At 46.9% G+C, this 21469-nt stretch overlaps 1 protein-coding gene and 1 long non-coding RNA gene across 7 annotated transcripts in view; one reads left to right on the forward strand and one right to left on the reverse strand.

Moving 5' to 3' along the window:
* Positions 1-20639, reverse strand: part of Ndel1 (nudE neurodevelopment protein 1 like 1) — a 51018-nt gene extending 30379 nt beyond the window's left edge. For 2 of the 5 annotated variants that reach the window (XM_006973489.4, XM_006973490.4), the window contains exon 1: positions 1317-1450. The gene's annotated coding sequence lies outside the window, so the exon portion shown is untranslated. Of the gene's footprint in view, positions 1-726; positions 860-1316; positions 1451-8773; positions 9169-20524 lie in introns of those variants that run through there. The other 3 variants (XM_042282239.2, XM_076542650.1, XM_015992355.3) reach the window with 3 other exon arrangements.
* LOC143266889 (uncharacterized) lies at positions 704-2324 on the forward strand. 2 transcript variants are annotated; one of them, XR_013041698.1, is made up of 2 exons: positions 704-777; positions 2119-2324. It is a non-coding gene; the product is annotated as an uncharacterized LOC143266889 (long non-coding RNA). The 2 variants fall into 2 exon arrangements; XR_013041699.1 differs by lacking the exon at positions 704-777 and adding an exon at positions 1884-1973.
* Positions 20640-21469: the final 830 nt, after the last annotated feature.

Consider the following 21469-nt stretch of genomic DNA (forward strand, 5'->3'; position numbering starts at 1 on the left):
AAATGCTCTGTATTCAACTTCAACTTATCTAATTCAAAACAGAGCCAATGCAGATTTAGCAACTTCTATTGAGATTAGGTCCATCTCTAACTGGGGCTAAAAGTTTTTTTTGTTCTAATGCATTCCTAGTCTAAATAAAGATTTTAGCAACAATTCTGAAGAGACACCCCCAACTCAGTGTCCTTCGGCTTCTGGGCTTCATCATGCTGAGTTTTATTTACACTATCAACTCTCTCATTGGGCAGACACTGCCCCATCTATCTCAAGTGCGGTAAAAGCAACATAACTCGTCAGACTAATAACCAGCCACTCAGGAGCAAGCTTCAGGTAACAGTTTTGTAATAACCGAATGGTTGTTTTTTTTTTTTTTTAATCAATTTACTCGAAAATAAAGAAGTCATCTCCTAACTTCTGGTATTATCTTTGACAAGCCCAATTTCTGGCCTCTTTCTGGCTGAAGAAGGAAAAGCAAAACAGAAACCGGACCCCTGAGCCTAGAAAGGTAAACTCTGATCCAAGATAAGCTTCTCTCTAGTTGATGGAATCCAAGTAAAAAAAAAAAATCACTTAATTGCCCCTGTATCTGGACTCAATTTCCCCATCCAGCCAAGAGTGACTTACAGAATCCGTCACAAGTGCCAACAGCAAATGTTTACAAACGCTACAGGAATGGACCGTAATAATGAAAAGACCCCTCCCTCGCCTTCAACTTAAGGGGTTAGTTACCTCGTCGTTTCCCAGAGAAAAACAAGAGGCGAGCCCAAGCGACCGGAGCCGGTTGGTGATACTTTCCCCAACTCCAAAGCGGGTGATTAGCAGTTCGGGGCGGGCAGTCACGAGACTGCCAGTCGCTGCCAACGCGGGCTGCTCCCGCTCTCGCCTCCCACGGAAGGGGCGCTGGGAAACCAAAATCCAGCCCGGCTCCTAACCACCCTGGCGGCTCAAGGGAATCCGGGGTGGGTGGAGCGAGAAGCTGGGCGCGCCGCGGCCACCCCAACAGGGCCACTCCTCGGAGCCGTCAGCGCCTCGGCCCCCGGTGCCACGTCCCGGCCTCCGTCCCTCCTCGGGAAGCCCAGGACTCGCCCTCCTGCAGGTGCCCCGGGTGGGCCACACCTCCGACAGTCAGGAGGGGGGCAGTTAGAGCGGTTGGATCAGTTGTCTCCGGACCGGCCGCCCCGGAACCCAAGCCCACCCCGGCCCGGCGGGGCCTGAGACACAGCCGACCGACGGGCGAGCGGGCGGGCGGGCTCCCCGGGGGCAGGCCTCGGCGCCGCCCGCCCGCCCCGACCCCAGGGGCTGCCTCGCTCGGGGCTCACCGCCAACGTGTCAAAAGCGCATGTTCGCCGCCGCTCGGCCGACGTCTCCGCTCCGCTGGCCTGGCCAGGCCCGCCCAGCCGTTCAGCTCGGCTCCCTTCCGCAGCCCTGAGCTCCACTCCGCGTACCCCCGCACCGGGCTCCTCCCCGACACGTCAGGGGCTCCCAGGGTGTCGGAGGCCATTCTGTGACGCACGGGGGCGGAGTCGGGAGCATGCGCAGAGACGCGAGGGCGCGGGGAGGAGCTGTGGGAGGGCCGGCGTCACACGGGGCCGACCCAGGCCCGGCGCGCTGACGTCAGACCGGCGACACAGTCCTGCGCAGGCGCCCCCCCCCGCCACGCCCCTGCAAAGGGGTGGGTGTTAGCCCTCTGCGGTTTTTTTTGGAAACTGTGCTGTGGTCGAGGGTAGTAGTCCCCCGGAGTAAGAAGGGAAGCAGGCATAAAGGAGTACTGGCTCCAAAAGAAGCCAGGAAGGATGTGCAACTGTCCGCAGAGTGGGAACTTAAATGGTAAAAGGAACAATTTTAGGGACTTTTGCTGTCTCATGCTCAGTGTGATTCTAATTTCAGCTCTCAGGTTGGAGACACAACATAGCCTAAGACGTACCGCAAGGGGAGCCCAAGAAGCCCAGTTGCACTTTTTAGTATAAGCAAAAAAGGTACAAGATGGATTTTTAAGGAGAACCCAGATCGATGAGGAGCAGAGGAGGATTAGTGGGGTCGGAAGCACCTTGAACTAGACTGTGAAGTCTATAGGGTTTTTAAAACATGATTATGAATTCACTGTGCGGCTTGTTCTGGCAGATGTACCAGTCCCTCCATGTTACCCTCATTGTACAAAGAAGCAGCAAGATGAAGTTGCCCCAAGGTCGCTCAACTACAGCAAGAATTCAAACTCAGAAACCATACTATTATCCACTGCTGTGCTGACAAGGGAAACATAACACCATTTACTGGGCTAGACCACGCTGCTAAGTGCTTTGCATACACTACCCTTTAACCCTCAACAACCTATGAGGTTGGAATCATTAGCTCTATTTTCTATATTGTAACCTAAGACTCATAGGTCTGCTCTCCAGGCCCGCCTAAAAACAGCTTTGAAACTCAGACTGGAGCTCTGCTTTCCTGCTTGAAGCTGTGCTCCGTCTAATCAGATCTCAGGCAGGGAAGTGATTAACGAAGGCTTTCCTCTAGACCCGGTGCCAAGACATGAACATTCCACCCGGAAGAGGAAAAGATAAAGCCTTCAGCTTCTGTCCTGCCTCCTGGCTGAGGTGCTAAGAAACTGAGTCACCTAATGGCAAGCCAGGCCGTTCAGAAAACATTGACATCATCTCCCAGGCTGCTGCCCCTCCCATTTGCTCTGGCCCTAGGACTGGTGTTTGTCAATATCTGTGTGTCATTCCCACCTTAATGAATGGGCTTAGCTTGGCAGAGTTCTCAAAAGTCAAAGGCCCTGCTCTGATCTTCCTCATTAGCCCAGGGGCTGGGATAGGGCCAGAGTCAGCAAACTACCCCACCTTCTTCCACTATGCCAGTCAGTCTCAAGGAAGCACGAGTTATACAACCAGCTTTGTAAGGGTAGAAAAAGCGAGGACTGTCATACCCTTCTACCTTGATAAAGCATTCCAAAGCGATTTGCATAGGTTCCAGTACAAGGTATTTCTTGTACTGAGCCAGAAAGCTTAATCTCTGAGAACATGCATAAATACCACAACATCTTCCCTGCTACAAACTCCAAAATACAAGAAACAGAGATCAAGTTCCACCCCTCAAACAAGTAGAGGGTAATCAGCTACCGGAGGGGAGATCTGGGACCAAGCCCATACTCAGAGAGAATGCTGGGTTTTGGCCCATCACATATTCAAAAAAGTTAATTGTCGTAGTCAGGGTCACCATTGCTGTGATGAAACACCATGACCAAAAAGAAAATTGAGGAAGAAAGGGTTTATTTATTCCATTGTTCATCATCGAACTCAAACAGGACAGGAGCCTGGAGGCAGGAGCTGAAGCAGAGGCCATGGAAGGGTGCTGCTTACTGGCTTCTCCCCCCTGACTTTCTCAGCCTGCTTTCTTATAGAATCCAGGATCCTCCTGCAATGATCACTAATTAAGAAAATGCCTTACAGCCAGATCTTATGGAGGCATTTCCTCAATTGAGGTTCCCTTCTTTCAGATAACTCTAAATCTAGTGTGCCAAGTTGACGTAAGACTAGCCAGCACAATAATACAGTGCATAAAAAACTGCTACAAAAACTTTGAGGAGATGGAACATATTTAATAAAGCAAGTAAATAAGACACCTCACCAGGCAGTGGTGGTGCACACTTTTAATCCCAGCACTCGGGAGGCAGAGGCAGACAGATCTCTCAGTTCGAGGTCAGCCTGGTCTACAGAGTAAGTTCCAGGGCAGCCATGACTGTTATATAGAGAAACCTTGTCTTGGAAAACATAAATAAGACACCTCAAAATCAAAGGCTCACTGGATTTGCTGGTGCATGCCTGTAATCTGGGAACGTTCCAGGCCAGCCTAAACCATTACATAAGAACACCTGACTTAAAAAAACAAAGCACACACAGAGAGAGAGAGAACTAATTTTTCTATATCCCTTTAATCAGTATGGTGCTGGTGTTGGTGTTGGTGGTGTTGCTGTTTTGTTGTTTTGGGTTTTTTTTGGGTTTTTGGTTTTTTTGTTTGTTTGTTTGTTTTTGTTTTTTGTTTTTGTTTTGTTTTTTTTTTGGTAATCCTTAAGGGTACAGATGAGGAGGTCAAGTGAGGAATACTCAGTTGCTAATGATCTGCCTCATATATCCACCTGTCTCTCATGCCTAAACCCCAACAGATCTTCCTTTTGTTTCAACTGAAATTTCTAGAATGATTTACATGTTTGTCAACTGTGCCGTGTTCTAGTCATTGAAGCACAAAGCCTTCATCAAATCTACCTTAATGGTCCCCCTCACTGGCTTACAATTCACTCATATGATCACCATGCTCCAGCGACTTTCCCTTTATAAACTCAAGTCCCTTCCTCTCCCACTTCTTTCTCCTGCATTCCCCGCAGTCCAAAGCCTCCTATTTGCCTGTACTTCCCACCCCTCCCTTGACTGACATCTTGTTCCACCCTAGCAGTCTCTCCATAGCTAACAGAACAGTATCACTAAAATTCCACTGCATCCAGAGCATCCCTGCTTCAAAGCTTGACTTGTCTCCTTGTTACTTTTGCCATGAAGGTGAACTACAGTCTGGTGATCAGAGCCCACAGAGCAGCTCCAACCCACCCCAGCAGTCTGCATCCTGCAGGTCACCTGAGTCTGAGCAGACTGACCACTGTGTCCTCCTGTGGCGGTTTGAATGAGAATGGCCCCTAGGCTCATATATTCTATGTTTGCTCCCCAGATGGTGGACTTCGTTTAGGAAGAGCTGGGGGTTGTGGGCTTGTTGGAGGAGGTGTGTTGAGGTTTCAAAGGCCCAGGCCAACCCAGTCTTACTCTTCCTCTCCGCCTCCTGCCTGCAGACCAGGATGCAAGCTCTGTCCAAGGCCATGCCTGCCTACCACCATACTTCCCACCACGATAATCATGACTAGCCCTCTAAAATTATAAGCAAAGCCCTAGTTAAATGCTTCCTTCTATAGGTTTCCTTGGTCATGGTGTCCCTTCACAGCACTAGAATAGTAACTAAGACACACCCCCGGAAGACAGTCCCCTTCCTCTCAAGTACCATCTTATCAACTCCTACCACCTTGTGCACTGTGACTACCTCCGAAGCTAGGTCTGCCACCTTTCTCTCTACCTTCTTTAGGTTCATTCACAAGCTTCCTCCTCCAGGGAGCCCTCCCTGATATCCAAAACACAAATAGAGTGCCACATAGTTAAAAGAAAACTTACAAGCACTGCCTTTGGGGCCCAACAAGATGGCTGAGCTGGTAAAGTTGCTAGGCTATGGTGTATGACCACCTGACTTGATCCCTGGGTACCACATGGTAGAGGGAAAGAACTAACTGCTCAGGTTGTCTTCTGACCTCAACATATGTGCCATGACAACACTCACAAATAAACACATAACCAGTGTGGGCTAAAGGAGGCCTCACCGGTGAAGTACACACTGCCCTTCCAGAGGACCTGAGTTCTGTTCTCAGCACTTGTATCGCGTGAGCGCGCAGGCATACACACACACAAACACACACACACACACACACACACACACACACACACAGACATACACGTGCACACACATATAAAAATTATTTTAAATAAGTATTGCCAGGCCTGATGTTGCACACCTTCAATTCCAACATTTAAGAGGTAGATGCCAGCCTGGTCTATATAGTGAGTTCCAGGCCAGTCAAGGCTACCTAGTGAGACCCTGTCTCAAAAATAAATAATAATAATAATAATAATAATAATAATAATAATAAATACTAAAAAAATTTAAATACTGCTTTTTAGTCATAGAGATATCCACCCCCTGCCACCACCACCCAAAAAATACCCGCTAAGTTCTAGCAAGGTAAGGGCATGTTAGTTATTGTAATATCCCCATAGCACCAGGCACTTGGAAAACACTCATTTAACATGCTTAGGGAAAAAAATAAAAGAATGAATTGATGGTTAGGTAGTTATAACTCTAATGCAAGACTAACAGAACTTTCTGGAAAATGTTCCAAATCCTGAAAACTAACACAGAGATTTTCAACTGTATAAAAGGCTTCATGAGCTGGTGCCAGGTTGCAGAGGAGCCAGGATTCAGGTCATAGCTCAGGCCTTGACCTTCATTCACATTTTAAACCTGACCTTTAGCATCTACACTCTTGTCATTTGAGACAGCAGTAGCATAGGACTGAAGTACCTCTGGCTTCAATCCCAGCACTTGGGCAAAGGCAGGTGGGTCTCTGTAATTTCAAAGCCAGCCTGGTCTATATAGCAAGTTCCAGGACAGCCAGGACTACATAGAGACTCTGTCTCAAAAAAAAAAAAAAGACAATAGTAATATTATTTTTTTTACTGTTATAAAAATAAATTGTTGGAGTTGCAGATGTATCTCAGTTGGTAGGGTGCTTGCCTGGCATGTGTGAAGTCGTGAAGTCTGGGCTCCATCACCAGCACTGTGCAGACAAGGTATGGTGGTGTGTGCCTGTAATCCCAGCACTCAAGAAGTAGAACCAGGGGGCTCGAGAGATGGCTTAGAGGTAAGAGCACTGAATGCTCTTCCAGAGGACCCGGGTTCAATCCCCAGCACCTACATGGCAACTCACAACTGTCTATAACTCCAGTTCCAGGGGATCCTCACACAGGCAAAACACCAATGCACATAAAATAAAAATAAATCAATTACTTAAAAAAAAAAGTAGAAACAGGAAGATTAGAAGTACAAGGCCATTTCAGCTACACAGCTACTTAGTGAGTTCAAAGACAGCCTAGACTACATGAGACTGTCTCAGGAAAAACAGAATCCAACAAACCTGGGCTCTCAGACAAGAATCGGTTTTATATAGAGAAGAAAACCTGACAACCATATACCATGAGTTTAGTGATTGCTGGTCCAAGACACTCAACTTTAAAATATGCCCTCCTCCCACCCCTCCCCTAGAGTTTATATTCGAACAGAGAAGACAGTCATTACGCCGATGGACAGAGAGCTCAGAAAGTGCTCCCTAGCCAAGCGTGGTGATGATGCCTGCATGCCTAAGAGACTACAGCAGGAAGACTGCGGTGAGTTCAAGGCCAGCCTGGGATACACAGTAAAACACTGGCTCAGAAAAACCTGCTTTCTGAGTGAAAACAGGACATAATATCCATGGAATTTTTTTTTACTTCCATTAAGTTGTCAAGACCTTTTCAGCAAGAGGATACAAAAGATCCATAAAACTAAATAAGTTAAAAATATATCCAGATGTCTTAGCTAAAGAAATATATCACGGGGTTGGGGATTTAGCTCAGTGGTAGAGCACTTGCCTAGCAAGTGCAAGGCCCTGGGTTCGGTCCTCAGCTCCGGGGGAGGGGGGGGGGCAATATATTATATTTTTTCATCATAGTTCCTGGCATGGATTAGACACTCAATAAACATGGCGGGATGAATGACTACCTACAGAATGCCAGAGCCTTTGACCAGACAATGTACTTCCTCTTCCAAGATTGTGAATGACAGACAATTGGTTGAATTTAATACCAATATGCCCACTTCTAATCCTGGTATGGTGGCACAGGCCTGGTCTCAGCTACTTGGGAAGCTGAGGTAACAGGATTGTTGGAGGACAGCTTGGACAACATAGTGAGGCGCCCCCCCCCCCAAGTAAAAAGGAAGAAGAGAAGGAAAGCCGCAGACAGTGTGCATGGGGTATTTCCTGAAGGAAAGTTCCGTTACTTGTCTTTATTGCAGCCTCAGTACCTTCTCGAACTGACAATATCTACACGCTACTCCAAGAAGCTCACTCTCCAACCTCAGCTCCTCCGTCAGACTTCTGCCTGCAAACTCCAGCTGTCCATAAGCCAGCAGGAAGGCGGCAGCGGGAGGTGATGAATTTACTCTGTGGTGTGTCTGTTCGATTTTGTTGTTGTTTTTAAGAGACAAGAGTCTTACTGGGATGCCCAAGGTGGCCTCAAACTCCTGAGTGCCAGAGTGGAGAGCTGGCTCCATGTTTAAGAGCCAACACTTGTTGCTCTTGCAGAGGACCTGGGTTCCCTTCTCAGCACCTTATCGTAGTTCACCATCATCTGCAACCCCAGTTACAGAAGGTCTGATGCCCTCTTCTGACTTCCGAGGACACACACGGTACACAAATATACATGCAGGCAAAACACCAGTATATACAAAATCAAATGAATAAATCTAAAAAGAAAAAAAGGTTTAAAAAAAAACCTGAGCTCAGCTGGGTGGCCGTAGCGCATGACTTTAATCCCAGCACTCGGGAGGCAGAGCCAGGCAAATCTCTGTGACTTCGAGGCCAGCCTGGTCTACAAAGCAAGATCCAGGACAGGCACCAAAACTACACAAAGAAATCCTGTCTCCAAAAAAACAAAACACAAACAAACAAAAAAAAAAAAAACCTTGAGCTCAAGTGATCCTCCTGCCTCAGCTTCCCAAGTGGCTGAGGCTACAGGCATCTGTCACTGCACTCAGTATATGTTGTTCTGGGTTCCAAAGTTCCTTCCTGCTCCCCTTTCCACTGCGTCTGACAGAGAATGCCCCCTGCACGTCTGCAAGTGTCCCTTGCTGGAAGGGGGCTCTTGGAGGCTAGACTATGGAAGAACATTGAGGTCGGGGCTGCAACAGACCTTCCTCTCACAGACCCGCTGGTCCCTGGGAGGGAAGAGCCAGCCCTCTTTCTTATCGGGGAAGATAAACTAGGGCCTCGGGAGAATCCCTGCCCAGACATTTATCTTTTCCTAGTGGAACCCGATGTACTACCATCGACCCATCACTCCTGGAGTCTGTCCTGATTTCTTCCCCAGGCGCCTACCTGGCTTTGAACTTCTTCCCAACCTGGGACTGTGTGACTTTCGCGGCTGCAGAGCCTCCAGGCTCCCAAGCTTCAGGCTTCAGCCCTGGTTCCAACCACAGCCTAGACCCTGGAGTGGCAACTGCCTGCCCACGAAAGAATCGCCAACACTGTTCATGGCTAATTTGGTTAACACCTGGCAACGCCAAGAGCTGTTGACATCACATTTACATAAACACTGTGACTGTCCCTGGAGAAAAAAAAAAATGGTGTCTGTTCACATACCTTACACAGACAAGCCGGGCACCTGCTTGCCTGCTCTCAACCCAGACTGTGCAACGACAGGGAAGAAAAGAAATGGAATGTTTCTAACCAGCCTGCGCTGATTGTATCACAGTCTCAGCCTAATTCCCACCACTGGGTAAGCCGATGAGTCAGTTACTGGCACCCAGAGATTACGTATTCAGCCATTCAACAAATATTTATTGAGTGCCTAGCACTGTTCTTAGCCCCAGGGGAAGCAACTAACAAAAGAAGCAAGTCCCTTTCCTCCTGGAGGTTTTCTGGGTTTTATTTTTATTGGTTTGGATTTTTGAAACAAATCATCACTGGGATTCCGAGCATGTATTATGCCCAGCTTCGTGTGTGTGTGTGTGTGTGTGTGTGTGTGTGTGTGTGTGTGTGTGTGTATGTTATGTACATTGTTGGTTTGCCTGCATATATATATATATATATATATATATATATATATATATATATATATATATATATATATATCTGGGAGGGTGCTGGATCCCCTGGAACAAGGGTTACAGACAGTTGTAAGCCACCATGTGGTTGCTGGGGATTGAACCCAGGTCCTCTGGAAGAGCAGCCAGTGCTCTTAACCACTGAGCCATCTCTCCAGCAGAGTGCTTGCAGGTTTTCTAACAATGAAAGGGAAGAAGGGAACTGGAAAGTGCGGCAGTCACATTCGGATGTCAGGCAGTGATATTTACTGGGGAGAACAATTAGCTTTTCGATATTTTGCATTTAAGAAAAGCAGCATTTAGGGCAACAGCCATGCATCGGGAGGCACTGGATGTTTGTGGACGGAAGGGAAGGTCTTCAGATATTTTCAAGACCCAACTCGTTTCCACAGCTGCTCTTCTCCTACTCTAGCCTTTTCTTTTTTCTTTGTTTTACAAAAACGATTCTTATAATTTAATAAAACAGTAAAAAGTGAGAACAAGGACCAGTTGACAGGGGCTGAAGAAATGGCCCAGCAGTTAAGAGCCCTAGCCGCTCTTGTAAGAGGACCCAGGTTCAGTTCCCTCACACCCACATGCTGGCTCACAAACATCTGTAACGCCAGTTCCGGGGGTCCCAACACCCCCTTCTGAGTTCCATGAGTACTGCATGTATGTGGTACTTGGACATACATGCAGACAAAACTCTCATACACACAACATATTTAGTGAAAGGAACGAAACAAGCTAGACTGCAAGGTTGGTGACATAGAATCCTATGGGAGGCAAGCTGGATAATGTTAATAACACAGTATTGTTGCAGAAGAATATTAACAATGAAAATGTCCCCCATGTTCAGCTACATGAATAAAGCAGTATAGGATTCCATTTTAACATAGAAGAACATACATTGTACATTAGAAAAAAGGTCTAGAAATGTAGACATCAAAGGATGTCAATCAAACATCAAGAGTAGTTATCTTCAGAACATGAGTACAGCTCGCTCCCTCCCTCTCTATCTATCTCTATCTCTTTCTCTCTCCTTTCTTTCTGCATTTTTTTTTAAATTTGGTTTTTCGAGACAGGGTTTCTCTGTGTAGCTTTGCGCCTTTCCTGGGACTCACTTGGTAGCCCAGGCTGGCCTCGAACTCACAGAGATCCGCCTGGCTCTGCCTCCCGAGTGCTGGGATTAAAGGCGTGCGCCACCACCACCCAGCCTCTTTCTGCATTTTGATCAAAAATATATTAAGTGGGTCATTTTTTCATTCTCATGCAACAATACCACATCCAAACTTGAAGTTTGCTCATTTCCTCTATATTCTTTGCAGTTTCTCAAACTGGTGGGCTTAGACCTTTATTTTAACACAGCCTTTGAGCCAGGTATGCTGGCTCACACTTGTAACCGAAGCAGCCATGGGTTAAGGACTGAAGACTGAGGCCAGCCTGGGCCGCAAGACAAGTCCCTATCTCAAAAATAAAGCAAAAGAAACAAAGCAAACTGCAGCCTTTGAGCTGGTAACTGGGGGGGGGGGGGGGGGGGGGCCTTCATGGTCCTGAAGTTTCCTTGGGAAGTTTCCCTATTGCTTGACTCATAAGAATTCACCCCCTTCTGCCATGGCTCCCTAATTTAGTCCGACCTGATGCATGTGCAGCTCATTACCTTATATGTATGGAATTACATATGTTTGGTCTAAAGACGTAAAATTTCCACCCTGCAATCTTTCGGTTCTTCTTCTTCTTTTTTTTTTTTTTTTAAATAAGGACTCACTATGTAGACCAGGCTAGCCTGGAACTCAAAGAGATTTGCCTGCCTCTACCTCCTAAGTACTGGAAATTAAAAAAAAGCATTATATGGAGAATATTTTCTGCTCAAAACTAGGAATCTGGTTTGTTCAGGAGTGTTCATACCACAGAAGCAATTCTGATTCCCTGTGCTTAGCTACAGAAATGAAACATCCCAGGTTTCATATTCACCGCAGAAGAATGTCCCTTCCATAAAAGGGAAATGGGCGTCCCCGCAGAGGGGGCAGGCCAAGCACAGGGAAACTCCGGGAAGCACTTCAGACTCGGGGCGGGATGAGCAGAGGAGCCCTGGTCCCCAGCACATCACAGTTTCAACCATCTTCTAAAGGTCACGTGTTAACAGAACGGCTACTGAAACCCCGATTAAAAGATAGAAGAGGGAGGCACATGAGACTCCGAGGCCCACACAGAGATGACCCAAGAGTGGAATGATCCACCCTGGCCGAAGGTGTAGGCCCCGCCCCTCACCAGCTCCACACCCTCGTTTGGGAACCCAGGCATGTCTCTGCAGGGTGCCACCCCTTACCCCTGTCTTGGGAACTGAGCCATTTTTTTTTTTCATCCAGGCCTAAGCAGCTCCATTGCTGGTGACTTTGCTCGGGTTACCTCCCATTCCTAGGCCTCAGTTTCTCCATCTACGAATTGAGCTGGTTGAACTAAATGGCAGCTGTTGACAGTGTCCATGAGTCAGGGCCCATTATGTCACCGACCCAAGCATTCTCCTTGTAGGAAGGAGGGCTCTCCCTACATTCGTCCAGACTGCCAGACATGATGACTGGGCCAGTCTCCTCATAGACGGATGGATTAGGTGACCAATGTCCCTTCCTCTGCCCTAGGGAAACGCTGAACTTGCAGAATGTATCGCTTTAAGTTCCTCTTAATACCCAGTGTATTCATTTCCTGTGGCTATGGTAACAGATGACCTCAAACTGGGTGGCTTCAAACAACACATACTGATTCTCTTGTACTTCTGGAAGTCACAGATTCCAAATTTTATAAATCAAGGTATTGGCTCCTTCTTTGGTTCCAGGGGGACAATCAGTTCCTTGGCTCTCCTGGCTTCTCTAGAAGCCACAGGATAGGCTTAGGGCCATCCATGTGCTGCATTCATCATTGCCTGTATGGACCCCCTACATCCCTCCTCTAAGGACCTCAGACTACACTGGGTCCACACATTCCCATCTCAAGATCCTTCATAATATATGCTAAGTCCTTTTGATGTACACAATACAGGTCTGGGGAGTAGGGCGTTGACATCTTTAAGGAGTTATTATTCTGCCTCCCACATTGGACATTCCCATTTTACCACCTGTACAATCTTTGCCATTTCTATACTGTCTTTAAATTGACGCACCTGTCTGAAAAAGGAACTTAAACCCACCCTTTCCTCATCCTAAACTGCCACATCAACAAAGCCAAAAAACTGGCAGCAATCGGAGCCCTTTGATTGGAGAAAAGAAACACATAACTATCAAGATTTCAAATGTTCATCTCTATACCATATAAATCCCTTCACATGCCACCGGCAGTACAGAGACCATCCTTCAGGGAATGTAAATAGAATCCGGCTTCCTGGTTTTTTATTTTTTTGTTTTTTTTGTTTTTTTCTTTTTTTGGTTTTTCCAGACAGGGTTTCTCTGTGTAGCTCTGCACCTTTCCTGGAACTCACTTGGTAGCCCAGGCTGGCCTCGAACTCACAGAGATCTGCCTGCCTCTGCCTCCCAAGTGCTGGGATTAAAGGTGTGCGCTACCACCGCCCGGCCGGCTTTCTGGTTTTACAGAAAAAAATTAGCGTGTCTGAGAACGCACACCAGCAAAACCTCAGCCATTCCCACAGCTTCTGCCTCGTGTCTCTGTACTTATTAATCACAACTTGAAGGTACATCAGCTTTTCTGATGAGCATCCCAGGCACCCTCATCAGATAAGCCCTGGCTTACTTCCCTCTTGTTACGCTCCCAGGTACCCAGAGCTTTGTTCTCTATTCCAGGAGTGGGTTTCCTTTCTTTTCCCCCACCGACCTACATCTGGGGATCTGACTTATCTGTGTTCAACAGTAGCCTGTTTACTTGACCCACATCTGGACGGCAGCCAGATCCTAGGGAGGACTAAGCCAAAAGGGGAGTCAGTGGCCAGCGGTGACTTTGTACTATGGCCCTTGGCACCTTTCCCAGCTGCAGATTGAACTCTGAAACTACTTTTGAGAAGACAGAGTTCTTTCTATAAACAGTGTGGGATGACATAATTATCCTCATCTTACATAACACTCAGCATGTAATAAAAATAGCTATCGCATATTGGATCCTTACTATGGCTCGGACCCTGTGGAGGCGCTTCTCGGACATCAGTTCCCACCAGCCCTGTGAGGTGCCGAGCAGTGTTCCACCTTCTCCAGGATTACAGTAGTTACTATGACAAAGCTGGTTTTCAGAGAACTTCAGAAATCCAAGAGGACAAGTGACAACACTATGACATTGAGCGACCTGCCCAAGGACATCAAGTTAGCAGACTCAGGGACAGAGTCAGCCCATCAACCTCAGACCAAACTCAACCCAGTCCCTTCCTCCAGACTGCCTCTCTGAAGCCATGGCAACTTTCATTTTCTTTTTGTTTGTTGTTTTGGTTGGTTGGTTGGTTGGTTGGTTGGTTGGTTAGTTGGTTGGTTGGTTGGTTGGTTGGTTGGTTGGTTTGTTTTGGTTTGTTTGGGCTTGGTTTGGTTTTTTTTGGAGGTTTATGTATCCTTGGCTGGCCTGGAACTCACTCTGTAGACCAGGCTGGCCTCCAACTCACAGAGATCCTCCTGCTTCTACCTCCCAAGCGCTGGGATTAAAGACCAGTGCCACCACCACCCAGCTTGAAGCTACGATTTCTTTAGCTTCCTACTTGGTCACTCTTTTTCCTCTCTATACCCCACTCATTCCCAGATGCTTTGCCCTTTATTGCTTCCAGGCTAAAGGGAGGCTGTGGAGGTAGCAAAGGGGTTCCCAGACTGGCCCTTCTCTAGGCTTCCCTCTGGCACAGGAAAGAACCTGGAAAGAGCTACAAAATCTCCACACATCTACATTCGTTAGTTTGGAACACATAATAATTGTTTTAAAATATTTTTATTAGATTTATTCACTTTATTTTATGTGTGAGGATTTTGACTGCATGTAAGTTCATGCACTATGTGCTTGGTGCCCGAGGAGGTCAGAAAATGGCATCAGATCCCCTGAAACTGGAATTACGGGTGTTTGTGAACCACCCTGTAGGTGCTGGGAGTCAAACCCAGGTCCTCTGCCAGAGCAACAAGTGCTCTTAACGGCTGAGTCATCTTTCCAGCTCCTGGAATTAGTAGTAATTTAACCAAAAAAAAAAAAAAAAGGTTTGAACTTTACCTCCAAAAAAAAAAAAACAAAAAACAAAAAAACAGATTAAGCAGCTACTTCACAGAAACATGATTAGGTGAGGTCATGAGAAAAGATGCCTATTAATGAAAATCTTAGCCTAGACTGCAGTTTGGGGGGAAGAAGAGATGACTCAGCAGTTAGGAGAACACACCGCTCTTGAAGAGGACCCAAACTCGGCTCTCAGAACCCAAGTCAAGCAGCTCACAACTGCCTGTAACTCTAGCTCCAGGGAATCCAGCACCTTCTTCTGGCCTCTGGGGACACTGGCACACTCATGCTCAGACCCACACATGTACATATTTAATAAGAAAATAAACTTTAAGCTGGTCGTGGTGGCAAGTGTGTCTTTAATCCCAGCACTCCGGAGGCAGAGGCAGGTAGATCTCTGTAAATTCAAGGCCAGCCTGACCTACAAATCGAGTTCTAGGACAACTAGGACTGTTATATAGAGAAACCCTATCTCAAAAAATAAATAAATAAATAAAACAAAATAAACTTTAAAAATAAAATCTTTTTAAAAAGAAGGTGAGTATCAGCTGGGTGGTGGTGGTGGTGGTGGTGGTGGTGGTGGCACATGCCTTTAATTCCAGCACTCAGGAGGCAGAGACAGGCAGATCTCTGTGAGTTCAAGGCCAGCCTAGTCTACAGGGCGAGTTCCAGGACAGCCAAGGCTGCACATGGAGAAACCCTGTCTTGAAAAACAAAAACAACCAAAAGAAGGTGAATATCACCAATATGGAATCAGCTAGAGTGACCATATTTACATAAGTAGGATACTGTACAACCCCTGGAAATGACGTCTCAGACTGTGGGTGATGACGTGATTTAGCCGGTGAATGGCTCCACCTCTATCTATTTTTATAAATACAGACCGACACAGAGAAAAGACTAGAAGGATACAGGAAGCTCTGGGTCAGCTATACTTTCTAATTTGTGGTTCTCTTTTCTGTTTTCTGCAATGAACCTGTATTACTTTCATAATCTAAGGGATGAAAAATCATCAAACACTTCAGACGTGTCACTGGAAGTTGATATTTTCAAAGCCTGGTCCCTGAGTCTGAACATACAAAAAAGGAATCTAGCTCAGTGCTGGAGACCTTGCTAGGTCCAGACATCTGGAAGGTTCTAGGTGCAATCCCATGGGGAGAAAGGGGAGGGGGAAGGGAAGGGAAGTAAGAGAAAAGAAATAAGGAAGGAAAGAAAGAAAAGGCAGACAGAAAAGAGATCAACTATAGTCTCTTTACAGAGCTGACTATGCAATTTAACAATTACCCTAATTTAGTGGGGAGAAGTAACTAGGTGATCGTAAAGGAAATATAAACGGTCAATAATCACCTAACAAGCCCTTCACTACTCTACTTGTAGTAACAAGTATAACTGCTATTTACATCATTACGTTTATGGCTTAAATTACAAAAAGTGAATAAACAGAGGCTAGGACTCCAGCTCAGTGGTAGAATGTATGCATGCATGAAACCCTAAACTCAGTCCTTAGCAACAAAATAAACACTGCCTGGCTCGGAACTCACCCCCACAATCTCAGCACTCGGGAGGCTGAGGCAAGAGGACTACTGTAAACTCACGTCAGCCTGCACGACAGAGTGAGTTCCAACCAAGCCTTAAGATAAAGACCCTGTCTCATAAACAGATAATAAATACGGCTGGCTGGAGCTTATTGGTATACTGCTTGCCTAGTGTGAGCAAGACTCTGGGTTTTGCTGGACCTGGTAGTGAACAACTTTAATCCCGGCATTCAAGAGACAGAAGAAGAACTTCTATGAGTTCAAGGACAGCCTGGTCTACAGCCTGGTCTACATAGGGAGTTCCAGGACAGTCAGGGCTGCGTAGAGAAAGCCTGTCTCAAAAACAAAACAAAACACCCCCCAAAACCAAAGAGATGTCCACACGTGATCTTGCAAGCCTGAAAGTATGTGAAGGAGTGGAAGCCGGCAACAGTCGGAAGCTGAAAGCTAGACGGAGCAACGCCTCTGGACTCAGGAAGGCTCCTGAGGCAGGGGTTCTAGCTGCTTCAGAAAGCATGTGGAATGGGAAAATTAGGAAGGTTTATTGGAGGCAGTGTGTTTACAGAGCATTTAGACCAGTGGTTCTCAACCTTCCTACTACCTGAACCCTTTAGTACAGTTCCTCGGGTTACGGTGACCCCCAACTATAAAATTATTTCCATTACTACTTCATGACTGTAACTGTGCTACTGTGATGAATCATAATGTAATTATCTGCATTTTCTGATGGCCTTAGGTGACCCCTGCGAAAGGGTCGTTTGACCCTCAAATGGGTCGTGACCCACAGGATGAGAACCACTGATGTAGATAGTCCAGGTAACAGGCAAACCGAAGCCTTTGCCTCAGTCCCACCCAACAGAAGACCCAGCAGGAGAGTTAAATCACTTCACCACAAAGAGAAAGGGGGTGTGGGGAGAAAAGACTCCTCCAAGTCCACGATGCCTCAGCCCCTGCCCTGGGTAACCCCTCAAAATGCTGGCAGAAGGATTTACTTGGCCCTCACAGTTTGAGGAGACCGTCCATGCTGGCAGGGAAGGGATCGCAGCAGGGGTGTGAGGCGGCTGGTCCACGCTCAGGAAGCTGTGGCCACAGTCAGGAAGCAGAGAAAGATGCAGGCTGGCACTCAGCCTGCCCTTTATTTGTTTCCTTTATTCAGTCTGGAACCCCAGCCTATGGGATGGTGCTACCCACATTCAAGGTGGGGTTCCCTCTTCGGCTAAACCTCAGGGAATTCTTTAACGGGTCTCCCAACTACACAGCCTCTTCCAGATTGGAGCACCCTACACACAGGCCTAATGGCCAGAAAGCCCCCCCCCCCCACACACACACACAATAGAATAATTACTAAAACTAAATAAAAGGAAAGAAACCTGACGCAACTATCAATCCCAGGAGCAAAATATAAAACAAAGAAAAGAAACATTATCACCATTATCATCATCATCACCATCCGCATAGTTCAGAAAACAGAAACAACAGTCATAGCATGATGTAGACAGCATCAAGATAAACATTAACTAAATCATTGTATTGGGAAGATGGGAACGATAATAGGGTAGCTGATAGATGAGTGCTGTATCTTTGCCTTTTATTAACAACAAAACAAAACAAAAAGTAGCCACATAGGCCAGATGTGATGACACACGCCTTTCATCCCAGCACAGAGGCAGGGGGATCTCTGTGAGTTTGAGGCCAGCCTGGTCTACATAGCAAGTTCCAGACCAGCCAGGACTACACAGTGAAGCTATGTCTAAGAAAGAACAGAAGGAAGGAAGGAAGAAGAGGGGAGGAAGGGAGGAGGGGAGGAAGGGAGGAGGGGAGGAGGGAGGAGAGAGGAGAGGAGGGAGGGAGGGGAGGAAGGGGGGAGGGGAGGAGGGAGGGGAGGAGGGAGGACAGAAAGAGCAATCGAACCATACAGGTCACATAGGCACTTTATTTGGAAATACAAAGAAAACAATTCCAGCTATTTGTCTCCAGTAAAGAAAAGTTGGAAATGGAGAGGGAGAACAGGGAGGTCTTATCTCTCATTGTAAGATTTGTTCTGCTTTAATAAATAAATTTAAATTCAATAATATGACATTTATTTTTTTAAGCTTTAATTTTTTGGGTTTTTTTTTTTTGAGACAGAATTTCTCTGTGTAGCTTTGGAGCCTGTCCTAGAACTCACTCTATAGACCAGGCTGGCCTGGAACTCCCAGAGATCTGCCTGCCCTTGCCTCCCGAATGCTGGGGTTAAAGGCATGCACCTCCAACTGCCCGACAAATCTAATTTTTTATGTGTATGGATGTTTTGCCCTGTATGTGTGTTCACCACCTGTATGCATGGTGCCCACAGAAGCCATAAAAGGACATTATATTCCCTAGAAATAGAGCTACAGATAGATGGTTGTGAACCTCCATATGGGTGCTGGGAACCAAACCCAGGTCCTCTGCAAGAGCAGCCACTGCTCTTAACCATTGAGCCATCTCTCCAGCCCCAACATGACCTTTCTTAATGAAATCTGAACAAATCAATAAAACTGTAAATATACATATATGTTACATAAAGAATATATACATATGCAGATGTGTGTATATATACATATGTGTGTGTGTGTATGTATGTATGTTTCTTTTACCCAAAAATCTGTCTCCTAAGGACTAATTCTAAGGAAACACTGGAACTGGTATTGGGAGATTGTATGCTTACAGGTGTTTTCTGTAGTACTGTTCACTATCACAGACACAAACTGAAAGCCTATCATACCCACTGATAGGAGTCTACTTTAACAAACCATGGTACATCCACATAAGGGATACTACGCAGCTCTTCGGAAAGACAGCATAGGTATTTGTGAATCAACATAAGATGACTCAGAAGCCATTAAATGCAGAGAAGTTCCAGGACAGTAAATAGAATTGGAACATTAAAAATTTTACTGAAAGCCTGTATGTCAATTGGGTGTGATGGCTCATGCCTGTAATCCTAGTTCTGGGTGGGTGTAGACAGGAAGAGCAAGAGTTCAAGGTCATTCTCAGCTACATAGTGGGGTCTGGTTGGCCTGAGCGCTACGTAACAATCCGTCCGGGAAACAAAGTGTTGAAGCCAGGTGAGGTTGTGGCAAGTGGGTGAGGTGGTGCTAGCACTCAGAAGGCAGGGGAGGAAAATCCAGACAGGTTCGAGGCCAACCCGGTCTGCATAGCAAATTCTAGACCAGCCAAGACTTTATAGACTTGAGACTGTGTATCAAGGGGCGGGGGTGGAGATATGGCTGAATGCTGGAAGGCACTTGCTGCTAGACTGGGTTTGGTTCCCAGCATGCACATGGAGGCCTACAACCAACCACCTTTTAACTCCAGTTCCAGGGCATCTGAGTGTCTGGCCTCTAAGGACACCCACAGTTGTGTTCACATACCCACCCACAGACATACACATGAACATAGGTAAAATTTTAAGTTTATATGTCAAAGAGTTTATATTTAGGGGCACATTTATACAAAGATTTGCAGAGTCTCTGTACTGTATTGTTCAGGTTTGTATCAAATATGACATTATCATGAAAAAGTATGTCTAGTTCCATTTAGAAAATAAAATAGCCCGGCAGTGGTGGCGCACGCCTTTGATCCCAGCACTCGGGAGGCAGAGCCAAGTGGATCTCTGTGAGTTCCAGGCCAGCCTGGTCTACAGAGCAAAATCCAGGACGGGCACCAAAATTACACTGAGAAACCCTGTCTCAAAAAACCAAAAGAAAGAAAGAAAAAAGAAAAGAAAAGAAAGATAGCCCCAAGCATTAAAAAAATACAACCTTACAGTCTAGGAAACATTTTCACAACCATTTTCCTACAATCTCTACCCAAGTTCAAATAAAGTAACGATTCTTTGCCATCTGTGGACAAGAAAACATATTGAAGGAAGCAAGTGGCCCCCAAGCAGTTAAGCGACTTAGAAGTAGGCAAGATCGCAACCCAAGCCCCTCCCTGGTCCAGTCCAGCGAGACACCAGTGCCTCACCCTGACTGTGTCTTGTCAGCTCCAGGTAAACTGGTCTGGCCCCAAAGAGCTCCCCAGCCCCTGAAGAAATACTAGCAGGAAACCCAGGAAATGGAAAGATGATCAGAATCCAGATGAGGGAAGATACTGTGGTTTCAGAAAAATGCACCCGAGCAGACTCCTCGCATCCCCTGCCACTAGGGACACAGTGACCTTTACAGACTAACTTCAGTCTTTGGCCATCATATGGGCAGAAAGGGTCCTCAGGCACCAGAAGCCTCCACTCCGTTCTCTCTCGGGCTAGGCCCAGGCTACCACCCGTCCCGTTCCCCTCACCCCACCTCCCCGAAGTCACAAGGCACCTGGTCCCCGGTCCTCAGCTGATGGGGTTCACAGCAGCACGTGGGGGGCCCCCCGGGGCCAGCTGGAACAAAGCAGATGTCAACAGGAAGACTGAGAATCAATCATGTCTGACGAGAGACTCTGGGGCAGGAAGTGGGTTTGAGCCAGGAAGGTTGGGGCCTGCTGTCAAGAAGTGAGGTAACCTTGCCAGCCTTGTTACTCAGCTGGAGTTGAGCAAGACCTCAGAGCTTGGGAAAGGGAGTGAGAAGTGCCAGTCATAGCCCGAGCGAGGCTCCCCACCTCTACAGCACGTGCGTGAGCTGCTGGGTGCCTGCCCTCTCGCCCACCTTCTTGCCTCTGCCCCTTGGCAGGATAGAGTCGAGTGGAGGGAGCCGTCTAGCTGAATTAGTGGAGGAGATGAAGGACTGCGGATGCTTTTATCTCCGTGCCAGGGAACCCGGCGCTGCACATAGCATAACTTGTGAGAGCTCCAATTAGGGCTGGGTGTGGCTCCATGGCAGACTACTTGCCTAGCCTGTGTAAGGTCCTGGGTTCTGTGCCCAGGACTGAAAATCAAAGCAAACCACAGAGAGAGGGGAGAAGGCAATCTTTAAAGTCAGCCAGCTTAGACAGAGCATTGCTGAGCCTCAAGTTCCCGCTTAGGAATCGGAGATAACACCAGTACTGACTCCTGGCGCTGTTTGCGGCTCAAATGGGATAATGTGTATGGCTGGCTCCACCTAAATCCCCAGATCCACTGAGTCCCTTGAGCTGTCCTCATTGTCCCCTTCCTGCCTTCCCAAGGCTGGACCATTCCCTGAGCCTTCATCAGATCACATGAGCCGTCCACATCGCTTGCCTCCACAGTGACTGCATTCTCCCGTGCCCATTAGTCTTACCAACTAGCACAGGAACCCCTGATAAGAGTGGGCACTGATAACATGCCAAAGTTACTGGCTGGTTGT

Source organism: Peromyscus maniculatus, chromosome 8, assembly GCF_049852395.1.
Source record: "Peromyscus maniculatus bairdii isolate BWxNUB_F1_BW_parent chromosome 8, HU_Pman_BW_mat_3.1, whole genome shotgun sequence".
NCBI lineage: Eukaryota > Metazoa > Chordata > Mammalia > Rodentia > Cricetidae > Peromyscus > Peromyscus maniculatus.